Source organism: Bison bison, unplaced genomic scaffold (genome assembly GCF_000754665.1).
Source record: "Bison bison bison isolate TAMUID 2011002044 unplaced genomic scaffold, Bison_UMD1.0 scf7180017864198, whole genome shotgun sequence".
NCBI lineage: Eukaryota > Metazoa > Chordata > Mammalia > Artiodactyla > Bovidae > Bison > Bison bison.
Genome location: NW_011494770.1, coordinates 8,243,593 through 8,256,960, shown reverse-complemented (window position 1 = coordinate 8,256,960; position 13,368 = coordinate 8,243,593).

The following is a 13,368-nucleotide window of genomic DNA, read 5'->3' as shown; positions in this document are numbered from 1 at the left end:
CAGGGGGAACACATGTATACCTGTGGCGGATTCATTTTGATATTTGGCAAAACTAATACAATTATGTAAAGTTTAAAAATAAAATAAAATTAGAAGAAAAAAAAAAAGGTTAAGAAGTAACACCCAAGTTTATTTCTTATTAACAGTACCTAGAAAATATTATTCGTAGTTCCAAAACTAAGGCCAATGTGTGCCTAATTCACATATATACCTGTCATTTTGTGAATGAGTGAAAAAGCACAATATCTCATGTACTGGAATTTATTAAGTTCCAGGAAATTAAAGATCTTATCTGCTTTGTTCATTTCTGTCTCTCCATCATTTAAAATAGTGCCTTCACATCATAAACATTCAATGCACATTTGGTCTGTGAACATCGGCTTCCTAATTATAAAATGAAGGATTGGTTGATTTCAGTTCCGCCACTGAATGACTCACAGTGAAGACAAGATCCGTGTCTCTGGCCACACAGGCTACCTGCTGATCGCTCAAGTGGGGCACTCTTATAGAATTCATGAGCTCCATGAAGACAGGGAACATATATGCTCTTTCCACTGCTTTATCCTTAGGACCCAGCACATAGTAGGTGCTCAATAACTGCTGATCAGTTGACTGAGATTTCTAGCAGATTAGATGAATATTCACATTGGTAGCACAAGAAAAGTCATAGCATGTGGTATTGATTTGGAAGGCAGCAACCTAGTGGTAATAGTTGAAGCTGAATCTGTGGTGGAGGATTAAAAGGAGAGACAGTGAGGAAGAGGGAGGAAATGAGCTGAAAATAAGGTGATAGGTTAAAGAAGTTGCCATTAGGGATTTTGAAGCAATTATCAGTGGATTATTATGGACTAGAGGGAGAAGGTCAAAGGAAAGCTAGATTCATGAGACTAGAAAGATAGTGTGTGTTAGTTGCTCAGTCATGTCCACCTCTTTTGTGACCCCATGAACTGTACAGTCTGCCAGGCTCTTCTGTCCATGGGATTTTCCAGGCAAGGATACTGGATTGGGCTGCCACTTCCTTCTCCAGGGGATCTTCCCGACCCAGGGATCAAACCCAGGTCTCCTGCATTGCAGTCAGATGCTTTACCATCTGAGCTACTAGGGAAGCCCAAGAAAGACAGTGTGCATGGTGAAAAAATAGAAGTAGCTGGATTAAACTTTTTTGAGACATATGACAGTGAAAATAAGATGAAATAGAATATTATTAATATTATTTTGAAGAGATGAAAAGTTCAGGGAAGTATAAGGGCAACTACAAATTCAAAATAAAAGACTTAATTCTCCTTTTTGAAAATCAGGGAAGAGGCTCCCTTCTCTCCCTTTTCTTAGAGCACTTACTTTAGAAAATGTTTAAGTTCTTTCTCTGTCTCTATGAAATATATGTAAATCTTTTTAAAAGCAAAATAAGCTAACTCTTGCCAGCTTTATGACACAGGAGTGTCTTGCCCAAGGACCTGGGAATCACTCTTTGAAACATAATTCTGGAAGATGATGCCACTAGCCCTTAGTTTCTGTGGACTGGTAGGAGCCTAACCTCAATGAACACTTCACTCCAAAGATGAAAGCTATCTTTTGTCATAAAGAAGAGTTTATATTTCCTCTGAATAAAGCCAATTAGTTAGCACAGATGGTCACCCCAACTACCAAGTGAATTTGAATAAACTGTGCGTGACAAATGATGCTTTCAGTCCTTTTTCTTGAGGGCTGTTATTGTTTATCTTGAGCACAGGTATGTATTAGTCAGGGTTCTCAGAAAAACTGAACTAGTAGGTTGTATATACATACATATACGGACAGATTTATTATACAGCATGTGTGTGCTTAGTCGCTCAGTGGTGTCCACCTCTTCGCGACCCCATGTACTGCAGCCCGCCAGGTTCCTCTGTCCATGGGGATTCTCCAGGCAAGAGTACCAGAGTGGGTTGCCATTTCCTTCTCTGGGGGATTATACAGCATTCACTCCTATAATTATGGATGCTGACAAGTTTCCAGATCTGCAGGGTGAGTTGGAAATTTGGAGACCGGGGAGAGTCAGTAGTGTAGTTCTAGTCTGAAGGATGACAGGCTTGAGACACAAAAAGGGTCCATACTGCAGTTGGAATCCAAAGGCAGAAAAAAGCCACTGTCCTAGTTCAAAACCAGCCACGCAGGAGGAATTCTCTGTTACTTGATAAAGGTTCGCTTTTTGATTCTGCTTAGTCCCTCGACAGATTTGTGGTTACCAGAGTTGGGGGAGGGGAATTGGATGAAAGTGGTCAAAACTAAAAAACTTGCAGTTATAAAATAAGTAAGTTCTTGGGATATAAAGTACAACATGATACATGTAATTAACACTGCTGTATGTCATATGGACTTACCAAGTGGCTCAGATGTGAAATTTCCGCCTGCCAGTGCCCAAGACACAGGAGGTGCAGGTTCAGTCCCTGAATCAGGAAGATCGCCGGAGGAGGAACTGGCATCCCACTACAGTGTTCTTGACTAGGGGATCCCATTGACAGAGGAGCTTGGTGGGCTACAGTCCATGGGATTGCAAAGAGTTGGACATGACTGAGCATGCATGCATGTATGTTGTATATGAAAACTGAGAAAATCCTAAGAGTTCTTACCTCAAGAAAAAAAATTATTTCTATTTCTTTAATTTTGTATCTATATGAGATTATGAATATGTATGAAATTTATAGTGAAAAACACTTCATAATTTATGTAAGTCATATAACTACATTGTACATCTTAAATTTGTACAGCACTGTGTGTCAATTATATCTCAACAAAACTGGAGTTAAAAAATAAAGTCAGTTCATCATACACACATACACAGATAGTGTGAAGGCTGAGAAACAAAGTGCTACTTCAAATATTGAGATCAGTTCAGAGCCTTAAGGATAGACCAAATGTTAGCAGGTTTCATAAATCTCTTAAAACTCCATTCAGACAAGAGACTGACTCATTAATAAAGTCATCCTGATGCAACTAGCTCTGAATATCTTCACAAATATTGTAGGAAGGATCTTTGGATGGGTTGTTTGTATATACATTGTTTGGCTACCACAAATAGAAGAATGAAAATGTAATGGGACACATGGCTTATACACTTTAGAAAGGATAGTTTTTCTTTCTTAACTGATATTAAGACACCACACCTTGAGTGTTAATTTCTTGCTAAACATGAATCTCTGACCCAGATATTATGTTCACATGTATCTATTTTTGTGGGATATAGGTTTTTATACTGAATCCTTCCTCTTGTGCCTGGGTCCAGCCCCAGCAGGATCCAGGGGTACCCTCAGGATGACGGCCTAGGCGAAAGTATAGCAAAGCAGAGAGAGAGAAGCTTGATCTTCCTTGATTAACACAGAAAGCCAATAAAGCTCCTGGCATGGAACTTGCTCTGTTCATGGAGGCCGCAGGTGCCCTCTTGGTGGGGTGAGGATGCAGGACGCCCCTCCCTGGTGAAGATGCAGGGCACCTTCCCAATCGGGTCTTAGAAACCCAGGCAAAGAAGTGAACTCAGAGAGCCCCTGTGCCCCAAGGAGTCATCTTGAAAGAAGAACAGAGAGAGAAAAGGAGGGAAAAGGAAAAAAAGAACGACATGGGGAGACCAAGCTTTGGTGAGAGAGGCCCATAACTTTATTTTCAAAAGGAACTTTTATACCTTGACTTGTACATAGAAGGAAATGAAATATGCAAAGTCATACAGAGTCAGCCCAAACACTACATCTGTTTTGTCTTTATCAAAACCAGGATTTTTTCTGCATATCTTTCCCATAAACAATGTTGTGTACATTATCTTCTGGCCTTGGAGGCCTGTGGACATTTTATGATCCTTTTTTGATAAAGGCTGCTCAACCAGAAAACTTATTTTCCCTTCAAGTGTTTTTTCTTTATATTTCTAATCTATGTCAGCCTGAGAAAGTGCTAAACAGAGTTACATTCTCACAGAGCAAAGACGTAGTAAGTTACAACAAAGAAAGAACCAATTAGCTCAAAGGTCTGATGTGGTTAATTCCAAGGCTGCTACTTGTTTTTCTTACATTCCAACTATGTTAACTAATGCACTCCCAGGTGCACAGTGGGTAAGGGATGTGGGCAGTTGGCAGCAAGCATTGGCCCAATAATGAAACCCCACACCAGCACTACTCTAATAGTCTTTAACTCTTTGAAAGGCTCTATATTTTTAGAATGTTTTAGGCTTTCCATGTCTCTCACAGTAGGGAGGCTGTGAACAGTCACATGCTTAGCTGCAAGAGTCTAGATAAACCTGTCAGGCAAGCTAGAAAGCCATCAGAGGGGTTTGAATTGAAACACTCTTATCATGTCCATTAACTAAAGCCTTAAGTTGATTTTTTCCAGAGAAAGATGGTCGGGGATAGCCACCTGTTAATGTCAGAAGAGTTGGTGAAAGGCACAAAATAGTAAGACAAACAGATTTTGGTTTTGGGGTGGATGCTCGAGCAGATTCAGGGCGTCTCTTGAGGCCTGATCCGCCTTTGCCTGTCAGGTCTCTTCCGCATGACCTTTGTCATGGGTGGGATCTCCCTTGGTGGCTCCCGGCACTCTTGCCTCCCAAGGACCCTAGAATAGAGTGACCCAGTATTAAATAACTTCAATCTTCTCATTTTTTTCCCCTCAGAGGAGAGGGGAGGAGGAATAAACTAGGACCCTGTGGATTTCCCACATAATAGTGGATTTCCCACACTGTGCTACTCTAGACTTTCCCTTGCATCTTAGGACCTATTGAAGGCAAACCATAAACATACTGCTCCTGGGGACACAGCCTAAGCTTGGTTACTCTCAATAATAATAATAATAAAAGGGAAATAATAAGGAAGAAGAGGAGGGGCAAGAAGAGAGATGAAGAAGGAAGAGGAGAAAATGTGAGTGGAAGAGGAGGAGGAAAAAAGAGTAACAGGAGGGATAGAAGAAAGAAAGTGGAGGAGAAACAACATTTCCTGAAACAGTACCAGTCAATGAGTGAAGAGCCTTATGAGAAAGCTCTAATTTATTTCCATAACAACTCTACAGTAATAGATACTGTCTTGATAATTGCTTCACAAAGGAAGGTCATGAGAATTAGATACTTTAATTTATACTAAGGGGCAGCAGTGGATTTTGATTCCAGGTTTGTCTGACTCCAGAGTTTCAGCTCCTAACCACGATGAAGAATTTGGGGGAAAAAAGTTTGAGTGAAGGGTTTTCTTTTCTATAGCTGATTTCTCCCTCAGCCCCTTCAAACAGCTAGATAGCAAAAACTGAGATAACCACCCTATTGAGAACTTTGCTTAACATTCATAAGTGTTATGAATAAGTGGACAAGTGAATCATATCATTTACAAGTTAGGACAGGTAATGTTGCAACAAGTTCAGTTAAGACTTTTAAAATGATCTTCACTTAAAAAAAAAAAGGCAGATGAGATAATAACATACTAACAGTAATTTGGGGGCTTCCCTGGTGGCTCAGATGGTAAAGAATCTGCCTGCAATGTGTGACACTGGAGTTTGATCCCTGGGTTGGGAAGATCCCCTGGAGATCTTCAACCCACTCCAGTATTCTTGCCTGGAAAACCAGTCAATCCTACAGGAAATCAACCCTGAATATTCATTGGAAGGACTGATGTTGAAACTGAAGTTCCAGCACTTTGGCCAGCTGATGTTAAGAACCAACTCATTGGAAAAGACCCTGATGCTGGAAAAGACTGAGGGCAGGAGGAGAAGGGGTGACAGAGGATGAGATGATTGGATGGCATCACCAACTCAATGGACATGAGTTTGCACAAACTCCTGAAGATAGTGAAGTCCATGTGGTGACAAAGAGTCAGACATGACTGAGCAACTGAACAATAGTAATAGCATAGTAACAACAATAGTAATTTCAAAACATTTTCAAAATACTTTTTGCAATTGTTTTTGTCACTAAAATTATATTTTTCTCATCAGTCTCTATAGATAACTTTCACATATTTCAGGTAAAATTAAATTATAAATTTTTTAGGCTAATAGTTTTATTGTCTTGCTATAATGCTTTTATAATTGATCTCTACAACAACTAGTTTCCTAGTACTAAGTACACACAATGTCAGGTGTTTCCTTTTTTTTTTTTTCCCACTCATACTGCTATGGCAAATAAATCCTTAGTTGTCTTTGACAGAGCAAGATGAAATTTTATCATAGACGGGAAAAAAGAAATCAGCTGGTTCATAATTTCAGCTAAATCAACATCATAATCCATTAAAACAGAATTTTTGATACTAATGTTTTCATAACTCAAAGTTCATCCTGTCTACAAAGCATATTGCCCAAATATTAACTATTTATCAGATAATCTACCACTATGCTAACAGGTGGCTTTTCTTTGCTTTGGCAGGAGTTCAAAGTTTCCAGAATATATTGATGGCTAAACAGCTATTAACACTGATAAAAGCACTTGCTATATTTCTGCAACCAGACAACCATACAGAGCTGATTTCAAAACAGAAAGATTAAAAGAGCTCACTCTTAACACACATAAAGGAACACAATGAACACATTGTCACTGATCCTTCTAAATTTACCTCCCAAGTCCAAAAAATTTCCACTCTTAATGTTGACAGTCCTCTCTCAGTGTCTCAAGGAAAATGTGTATTTTCTATGCCATGTTAACTGATATCATCAACTGAGTTCAATCTTTCTTCAGGGTGTGTATATATATTTTATATTAATTGTGTACTTTCACCTTAGCCCTCTACCTATCACCCTACAATCTACCAAACTCTGTGGCTATTAAAGCTACAAGATTGACTATGAGGAATGTAGTGTGTTGCTCTTACAAAGGTAGCGAAAGTGTGAAAGTGTTAATTACTCAGTCATGTCTGAATCTTTGTCACCACATGGACTGTAGCCCACGAGGCTCCTCTGTCCATGGAATCCTCCAGGCAATAACACTGGAGTGGATTGCCATTCCCTTCTGTAGGGCATCTACAACCCAGGAGTCGAACCTGGGTCTCCTGCACTGCAGGTGGACTCTTAAAAATGCAATTAAAATCTAGCTTTAATAATCATTAAGCAAAACATCAGTACCCAGCACTTTAATCAAACAGGATTAACAGTGGGTCCCTCAGGAAGCTGCAGTCTAGCGTGGCTATCTAAGAAAACACTGATAACCTAGAAAGCTAAAGAATACACTGGACATGAAGCTCAAAGATTCATTTTTGAGAATCTGATACACCCACTTGTTGGCTTTTGGGTGGAGCTTGGTTTCAGTGTTGGTATGGAGGCTTTTAGATGAGTTCTTGTCGATTAATGTTCCCCGGAGTCAGGAGTTTTCTGGTGTTCTCAAGTTTTGGATTTAAGCCTCCTGCCTCTGGCTTTCAGTCTTATTCTTACAGTAGCCTCAAGACATCTGCATGTATACATCATGGATGATAAAACATCTACGTTAATGGTGAAAAGAGTCTCCACAGTGGAGAAAACCCAGAGAGGTTCACAGAGTTACATGGAGAAGAGAAGAGAGAGGAGGGAGATAGAGGTGACCAGGAGGAGAAGAGGGGGAATCAAAAAGGGAGACTGCAATCTAGCCAGTAATCAATTCTCTATTTGCTCTCCACAGTCTGGAGAGCACTCAGAGAGGTTCAGTGTTCTCCACAGACCAGAACACCTAGAGATTCACAGAGTTAAGTAGAGAAGAGAAGGGAGAGGGAGGAGATAGGGTGACCTGGGGAAGAAAAAGGAGAGTCAAAAGGGGAGAGAGCAGTCAAGCCAGTAATCACACTCCTAAGTAAATGTGGGTACTGAAGATTGGATTCTTAAAGGTACAGAATTGATAACAAATACCAAAAAGCAAAGATTAAAAATCTAGAGTAGAGGTTAGACTCTTAAAAATACAATATTACAAAAACAAAACAGAATCACAAAAGTCATAAAAAATATATATATAATTTAAAAATAGCATCAATTTTTTGGCAAGGTAATAGTAGGTTTTAAAAATGAAAATTAAAGGAGTACTAAACAACTTAAAAATTAAAAAAATTTATTAAAAATGATAATAGTAAAATATATCTAGAAATTTCTCTGGAGCTGTTGAGGGCAGTGTGGGGTCAATTCAGTTTCAGATAGTTCCTTGTTCCAGCTTATACTTCTCAAGGTCCATAGGTCCCTTCTGAACTAGCCAATCCTAATGGCAAGGTTTTAATCTGTTGCACCTGTCACTTCCAAAGCGGTTCCTTCTTTTTTGTTTATTTTGGCTTCCTCTGTTTGCAAGCCTCTTGCTTCCCTGGTGGCTCAGAGGTTAAAGCGTCTGCCTGCAATGCCGGAGACCGGGGTTCGATCCCTGGGTCGGGAAGATCCCCTGGAGAACGAAATGGCAACCCACTCCAGTATTCTTGCCTGGAGAATCCCATGGACAGAGGAGCCTGGTGGGCTACAGTCCACGGGGTCGCAATGAGTCAGACACGACTGAGCAACTTCACTTCTCACTTCAGTATCTAACTTCCACCCTGACACAAGGGGGCGAAGGTGGTCATTTATTTAGGTTCACTTGTTAACTTGTGCTGCAGGAGGGAGGAACACTGCAAACATACATCACTGGCGTGTGCGGGGAGTGCTCGCAGTGTCTGGGCCACACTAGGCTTGCTCACAGCGTGTGTGTTTTCCCGTCCATACTGCTCAGGCTCCAGGTTGCTCTGCAGGGGAACTGTCTAAAGCGGGCCCTGGGTTGCGTGCACTTCCCAGATCTAAGCCGCTCAGGTGCAGGTTCTCGGGTACTCCACAAAGACACAGACTCAGTTGGGCCTGCGTTTTGTGCCCTTCCCAGGTCTGAGCAGCTCAGGTGACCAGGTGCTTGGCGAGTGCACTCTCCCCAGGTGGGCAGTGCGTCTTATCACCTCCCTCCCCCCACAACCCCGTCCCAGCCGCTCAGTTTCCTGGGTGTACAGCAGAAGCACCTTCTCAGGTGTGCTGTGTGTCTCATTTGGGGAGCTTACCTCTGGCTGCAACTCTCCTGGCGATGTCAACTGTCCAGGATCCTAGGAAGACTTGTTTAGCAACTGGGAGCCTGCTCGAAGTTTGGTAGAGGATGCACCTTGCCTTCTGGCTCTGGCTGGTGCCTTCCTGCCTCCCTGCCTCCAGCGGGGGATGGGCGGGTCTGCTGCCAGCTAGCTCTCCTCTGGTATTCGATCAGTCCTTTGTTCTGTGAGCAGGCCTGGCCTTTCCTTAGGTTAGAGCTTTTCACAGGAAAGTTCTCTCTCTCTCTCTCCTCTCTCTCTTTTTTTTTTCCTCTCTCTCTGGCTATCCCATGGTTTGGGTTGCTATATCATGTTAGCTCCCTCAGATTGCCCTCAGGGCATTCAGGCCCAGTCTTTACCTTAAGCAATGCAGCCCTGCCTCCCTGTTCAGCCCCCTGCTTGCTGATGTGAGTGTCTGGGCTGCTTCTCAGCTGGGAGTTGCAGTTAGACACATAATCTGTGGGTTTTATTAATTTATTTTTTTCTCCCAGTTATGTTGCCCTCTGAGATTCCAAAACTCCCCCACAGACCCACTGGTGAGAGGGTTTCCTGGTGTTTGGAATCTTCTCCTCTTTTATGACTCCCTCCCTGGGATGGGTCTCCATCCGTAACTCTTGTCTCTTTTTTATCTTATGTATTTTGTCTTACCTCCTTTTGAAGACAATGGGCTGCCTTTCTGGGTGCCTGGTGTCCTCTGCCAGTGTTCAGAAGTTGTTTTGTGGTATTTGCTCAGCGTTCAAATGATCTTTTGATGAATTTGTGGGGGAGACAGTGGTCCCCCTGTCCTATTCCTCTGCCATCTTGGATCGCCCCCAACACTTTGTGAAATAAAAGAAAATGTGCATTAAAATGTTTTTTAAACTACAAAATGCTGTACACAAAACATCAGTGATGCCTTTTACATACGCCTGGCAAGTACAGGTAAAAGTGCCTTTAGATCAATGAAAGATCAATGGAAAGTTTGAGCAACTATTGGTATTGGCTTGCAATTAACATATACATAGGATTGACAACAAAGTAATGGGGCAAGAGGCAAGAAGTATAGGGTAACTATAGATTAGAGAATAAAGGAAGGGTTAAAAACTTAACGTTCAAAAATGAAGATCATGGCATCCAGTCCCATCACTTCATGGCAAATAGATGGGGAAACAATGGAAACAGTGACAGACTTTATTTTCTTGGGCTCAAAATCACTGCAGATGTTGACTTCAGCCATGAAATTAAAAGACACTTGCTCCTTGGAAGAAAAGCTATGACCAACCTAGACAGCATATTAAAAAGCAGAGACACTACTTACTCTGCCAACAAAGGCCTATCTTAGTCAAAGCTGTGGTTTTTCCAGTAGTCATGTATGGAAGTGAGAGCTGGACTATAAAGAAAGCTGAGCACTGAAGAATTGATGCTTTTGAACTGTGGTATTGCAGAAGACTCTTGAGAGTCCCTTGGACTGCAAGGAGATGAAACCAGTCAATCCTAAAGGAAATCAGTCTTGAATATTCATTGGAAGGACTGATGCTGAAGCTGAAACTCTAATACTTTGGCCACCTGATGCAAAGAACTGACTCACTGGAAAACACCCTGATGTTGGGAAAGATTGAAGGCAGGAAGAGAAGGGGATGACAGAGAATAAGATGGTTGGATGGCCTCACCGACTTGATGGACATGAGTTAGAGAAAGTTCCAGGAGTTGGGTATGGACAGGGAAGCCTGGCATACTGCAATCCATGGGTTTCAAAGAGTCCCACAAGACTGAGTGACTGAATTGAACTGAACTAGCACTCTGGTGACTCACAGCAGACATTAATCATTTATTAAGTGATGTCTATATGATAAAGTTGAAGATGAATGTAAGACACACATTTTTGAAGACTTTACATTCAGTGATAGACATAACTAGCACTAGCCACTATTTATAAATCTCTTCCCTTTCCTGGACATGCAGGGGAATTACACTTCCTATTTATTTAAATTTTTCGTGGCCATATGACTTTCTCTGGCCAATAAAATATGAGTGGAAATGGCAGGTATCACTCTGAGTGAAAGCATTTATAAGACATTGTACAATTTTTTCATGTTCTTTTCATGCTCTAGAAATTATGGGAGCACAGTTGATAAGGAAATGATACAAGGTGAAAAAAGCCTAGAGTTCTGATCTATGACGTAAAGGCTAGCTTCCCTAGAATAGACTCTGAATGAAGTAGACATAAAATTTTGCTTTGATGAGCCAGAATGCTTTTTATATTATTTATTACTGTACCATTCCCTAGTCTTTCCTGACTAAAATACATTCTAAAGAGAGAGAAAGTATAACACCATGAAAGAGTAAACCCCTCCCTCAGTATCCAAGGGGGATTGATTTCAGGATCTCCAGTGGATACTAAACTTCTCAAATGTCCAAGCCCCTTACACAAAATGGTTATTTGAATATAACCTATGCATATCCTCTAGTGCACTTTAAATCATCTGTAAATTGCTTATAATACCGAATACAATGTAAGTGGGTTTCCCAGGTGGTGCTAGTGGTAAAGAACCCTCCTGCCAATGAGGGACATGCAGGAGACTCAAGTTCAACCCTGGATAGGGAAGATCCCCTGGAGAAGGGAATGAAAACCCACTCCAGTATTCTTGCTTAGAGAAGTTCAAGGACAGAAGAGCTTGGCGGACTACAATCCATAGGGTTGCAAAGAGTTGGACACAACTGAAGTAACTTAGTTACACACATAATGTAAATGTTATGTAAACAGTTGCCAGCACATAGAAAATTCTGAAATTCTGAACTTTCTGAAAATTTTTTTCCAAATAATTTCAACCTGCGGTTGGTAGAGTCTGTGGGTACACTAACCACAGATACGAAGGGCCAACTTTACATATATTTGAGGCAAAAGGAGCTAGATGTTTTAGATTATCTTAACTACTTATTTTTGATTGACTTTGAATATATTATCCTCTCCAAGACTCAATGACACCTTGTAGAATGAAGGCAATAATGCTTATTTAAAGGATTGTTTCATGTGAGAAAGTGCCTGTTTTTAGTAGTAAGTTAATTCAAACAGGAAACCATTAGATTTAGGTGGTTCTAATACCTTAGAAACCTATGTGAGCAAATCAGAACCTAAGCCTGTAAGTGCCTCAAAAGTTAAAAAATCAAAATCTCAGTACAGTTCAGTTCAGTTCAGTTCAGTCACTCAGTCGTGTCTGACTCTGTGACCCCATGAATCGCAGCAAGCCAGGCCTCCCTGTCCATCATCAACTCCTGGAGTTTACCCAAACTCATGTCCATCGAGTCGGTGATGCCATCCAGCCATCTCAACTTCTGTCGTCCCCTTCTCCCCCTGCTCCCAATCCCTCCCAGAATCAGGGTTTTTTCCAATGAGTCAACTCTTCGATTGAGGTGTCCAAAGTATTGGAGTTTCAGCTTCAACATCAGTCCTTCAATGAACACCCAGGACTGATCTCCTTTAGGATGGACTGATTGGATTTCCTTGCAGTCCAACAGACTCTCAATAGTCTTCTCCAACAACACAGTTCAAAAGCATCAATTCTTCGGTGCTCAGCTTTCTTCACAGTTCAACTCTCACATCCATACATGACCACTGGAAAAACCATAGCCTTGACTAGATGGACCTTTGTTGGTAAAGTAATATCTCTGCTTTTCAGTATGCTATCTATGTGGTCATAACTTTCCTTCCAAGGAGTAAGTGCCTTTTAATTTCATGGCTGCAATCACCATCTGCAGTGATTTTGGAGCCCCAAAAAATAAAGTCTGATATTGTTTCCACTGTTTCCCCAGATATTTCCCATGAAGTGATGGGACCAGATGCCATGATCTTAGTTTTCTGAATGTTGAGCTTTAAACCAACTTTTTAACTCTCCTCTTTCACTTTCTTTTTTTGTTGTTGTTGTTTCTTTGAATGTATTTTTTAATTTTTTTAATTTTATTATTATTATTATTTTTACTTTACAATATTGTATTGGTTTTGCCATACATCAACATGTATCCTCTTTCACTTTCATCAAGAGGCTTTTTAGTTCCTCTTCACTTTCTGCCATAAGGGTGGTGTCATCTGCATATCTGAGGTGATTGATATTTCTCCTGGCAATCTTGATTCCAGCTTGTTGCTCTTCCAGCCCAGTGTTTCTCATGATGTACTCTGCAGAGAAGTTAAATAAGCAGGGTGACAATATACAGCCTTGATGTACTCCTTTTCCTATTTGGAACCAGTCTGTTGGTCCATATCCAGTTTTAGCTGTTGCTTCCTGACTTGCATATATGTTTCTCAAGAGGCAGGTCAGGTGGTTTGGTATTCCCATCTCTTGAAGAATTTCCCACAGTTTGTTGTGATCCACACAGTCAAAGGCTTTGGCATAGTCAATAAAGCAGAAAAAGATGTTTT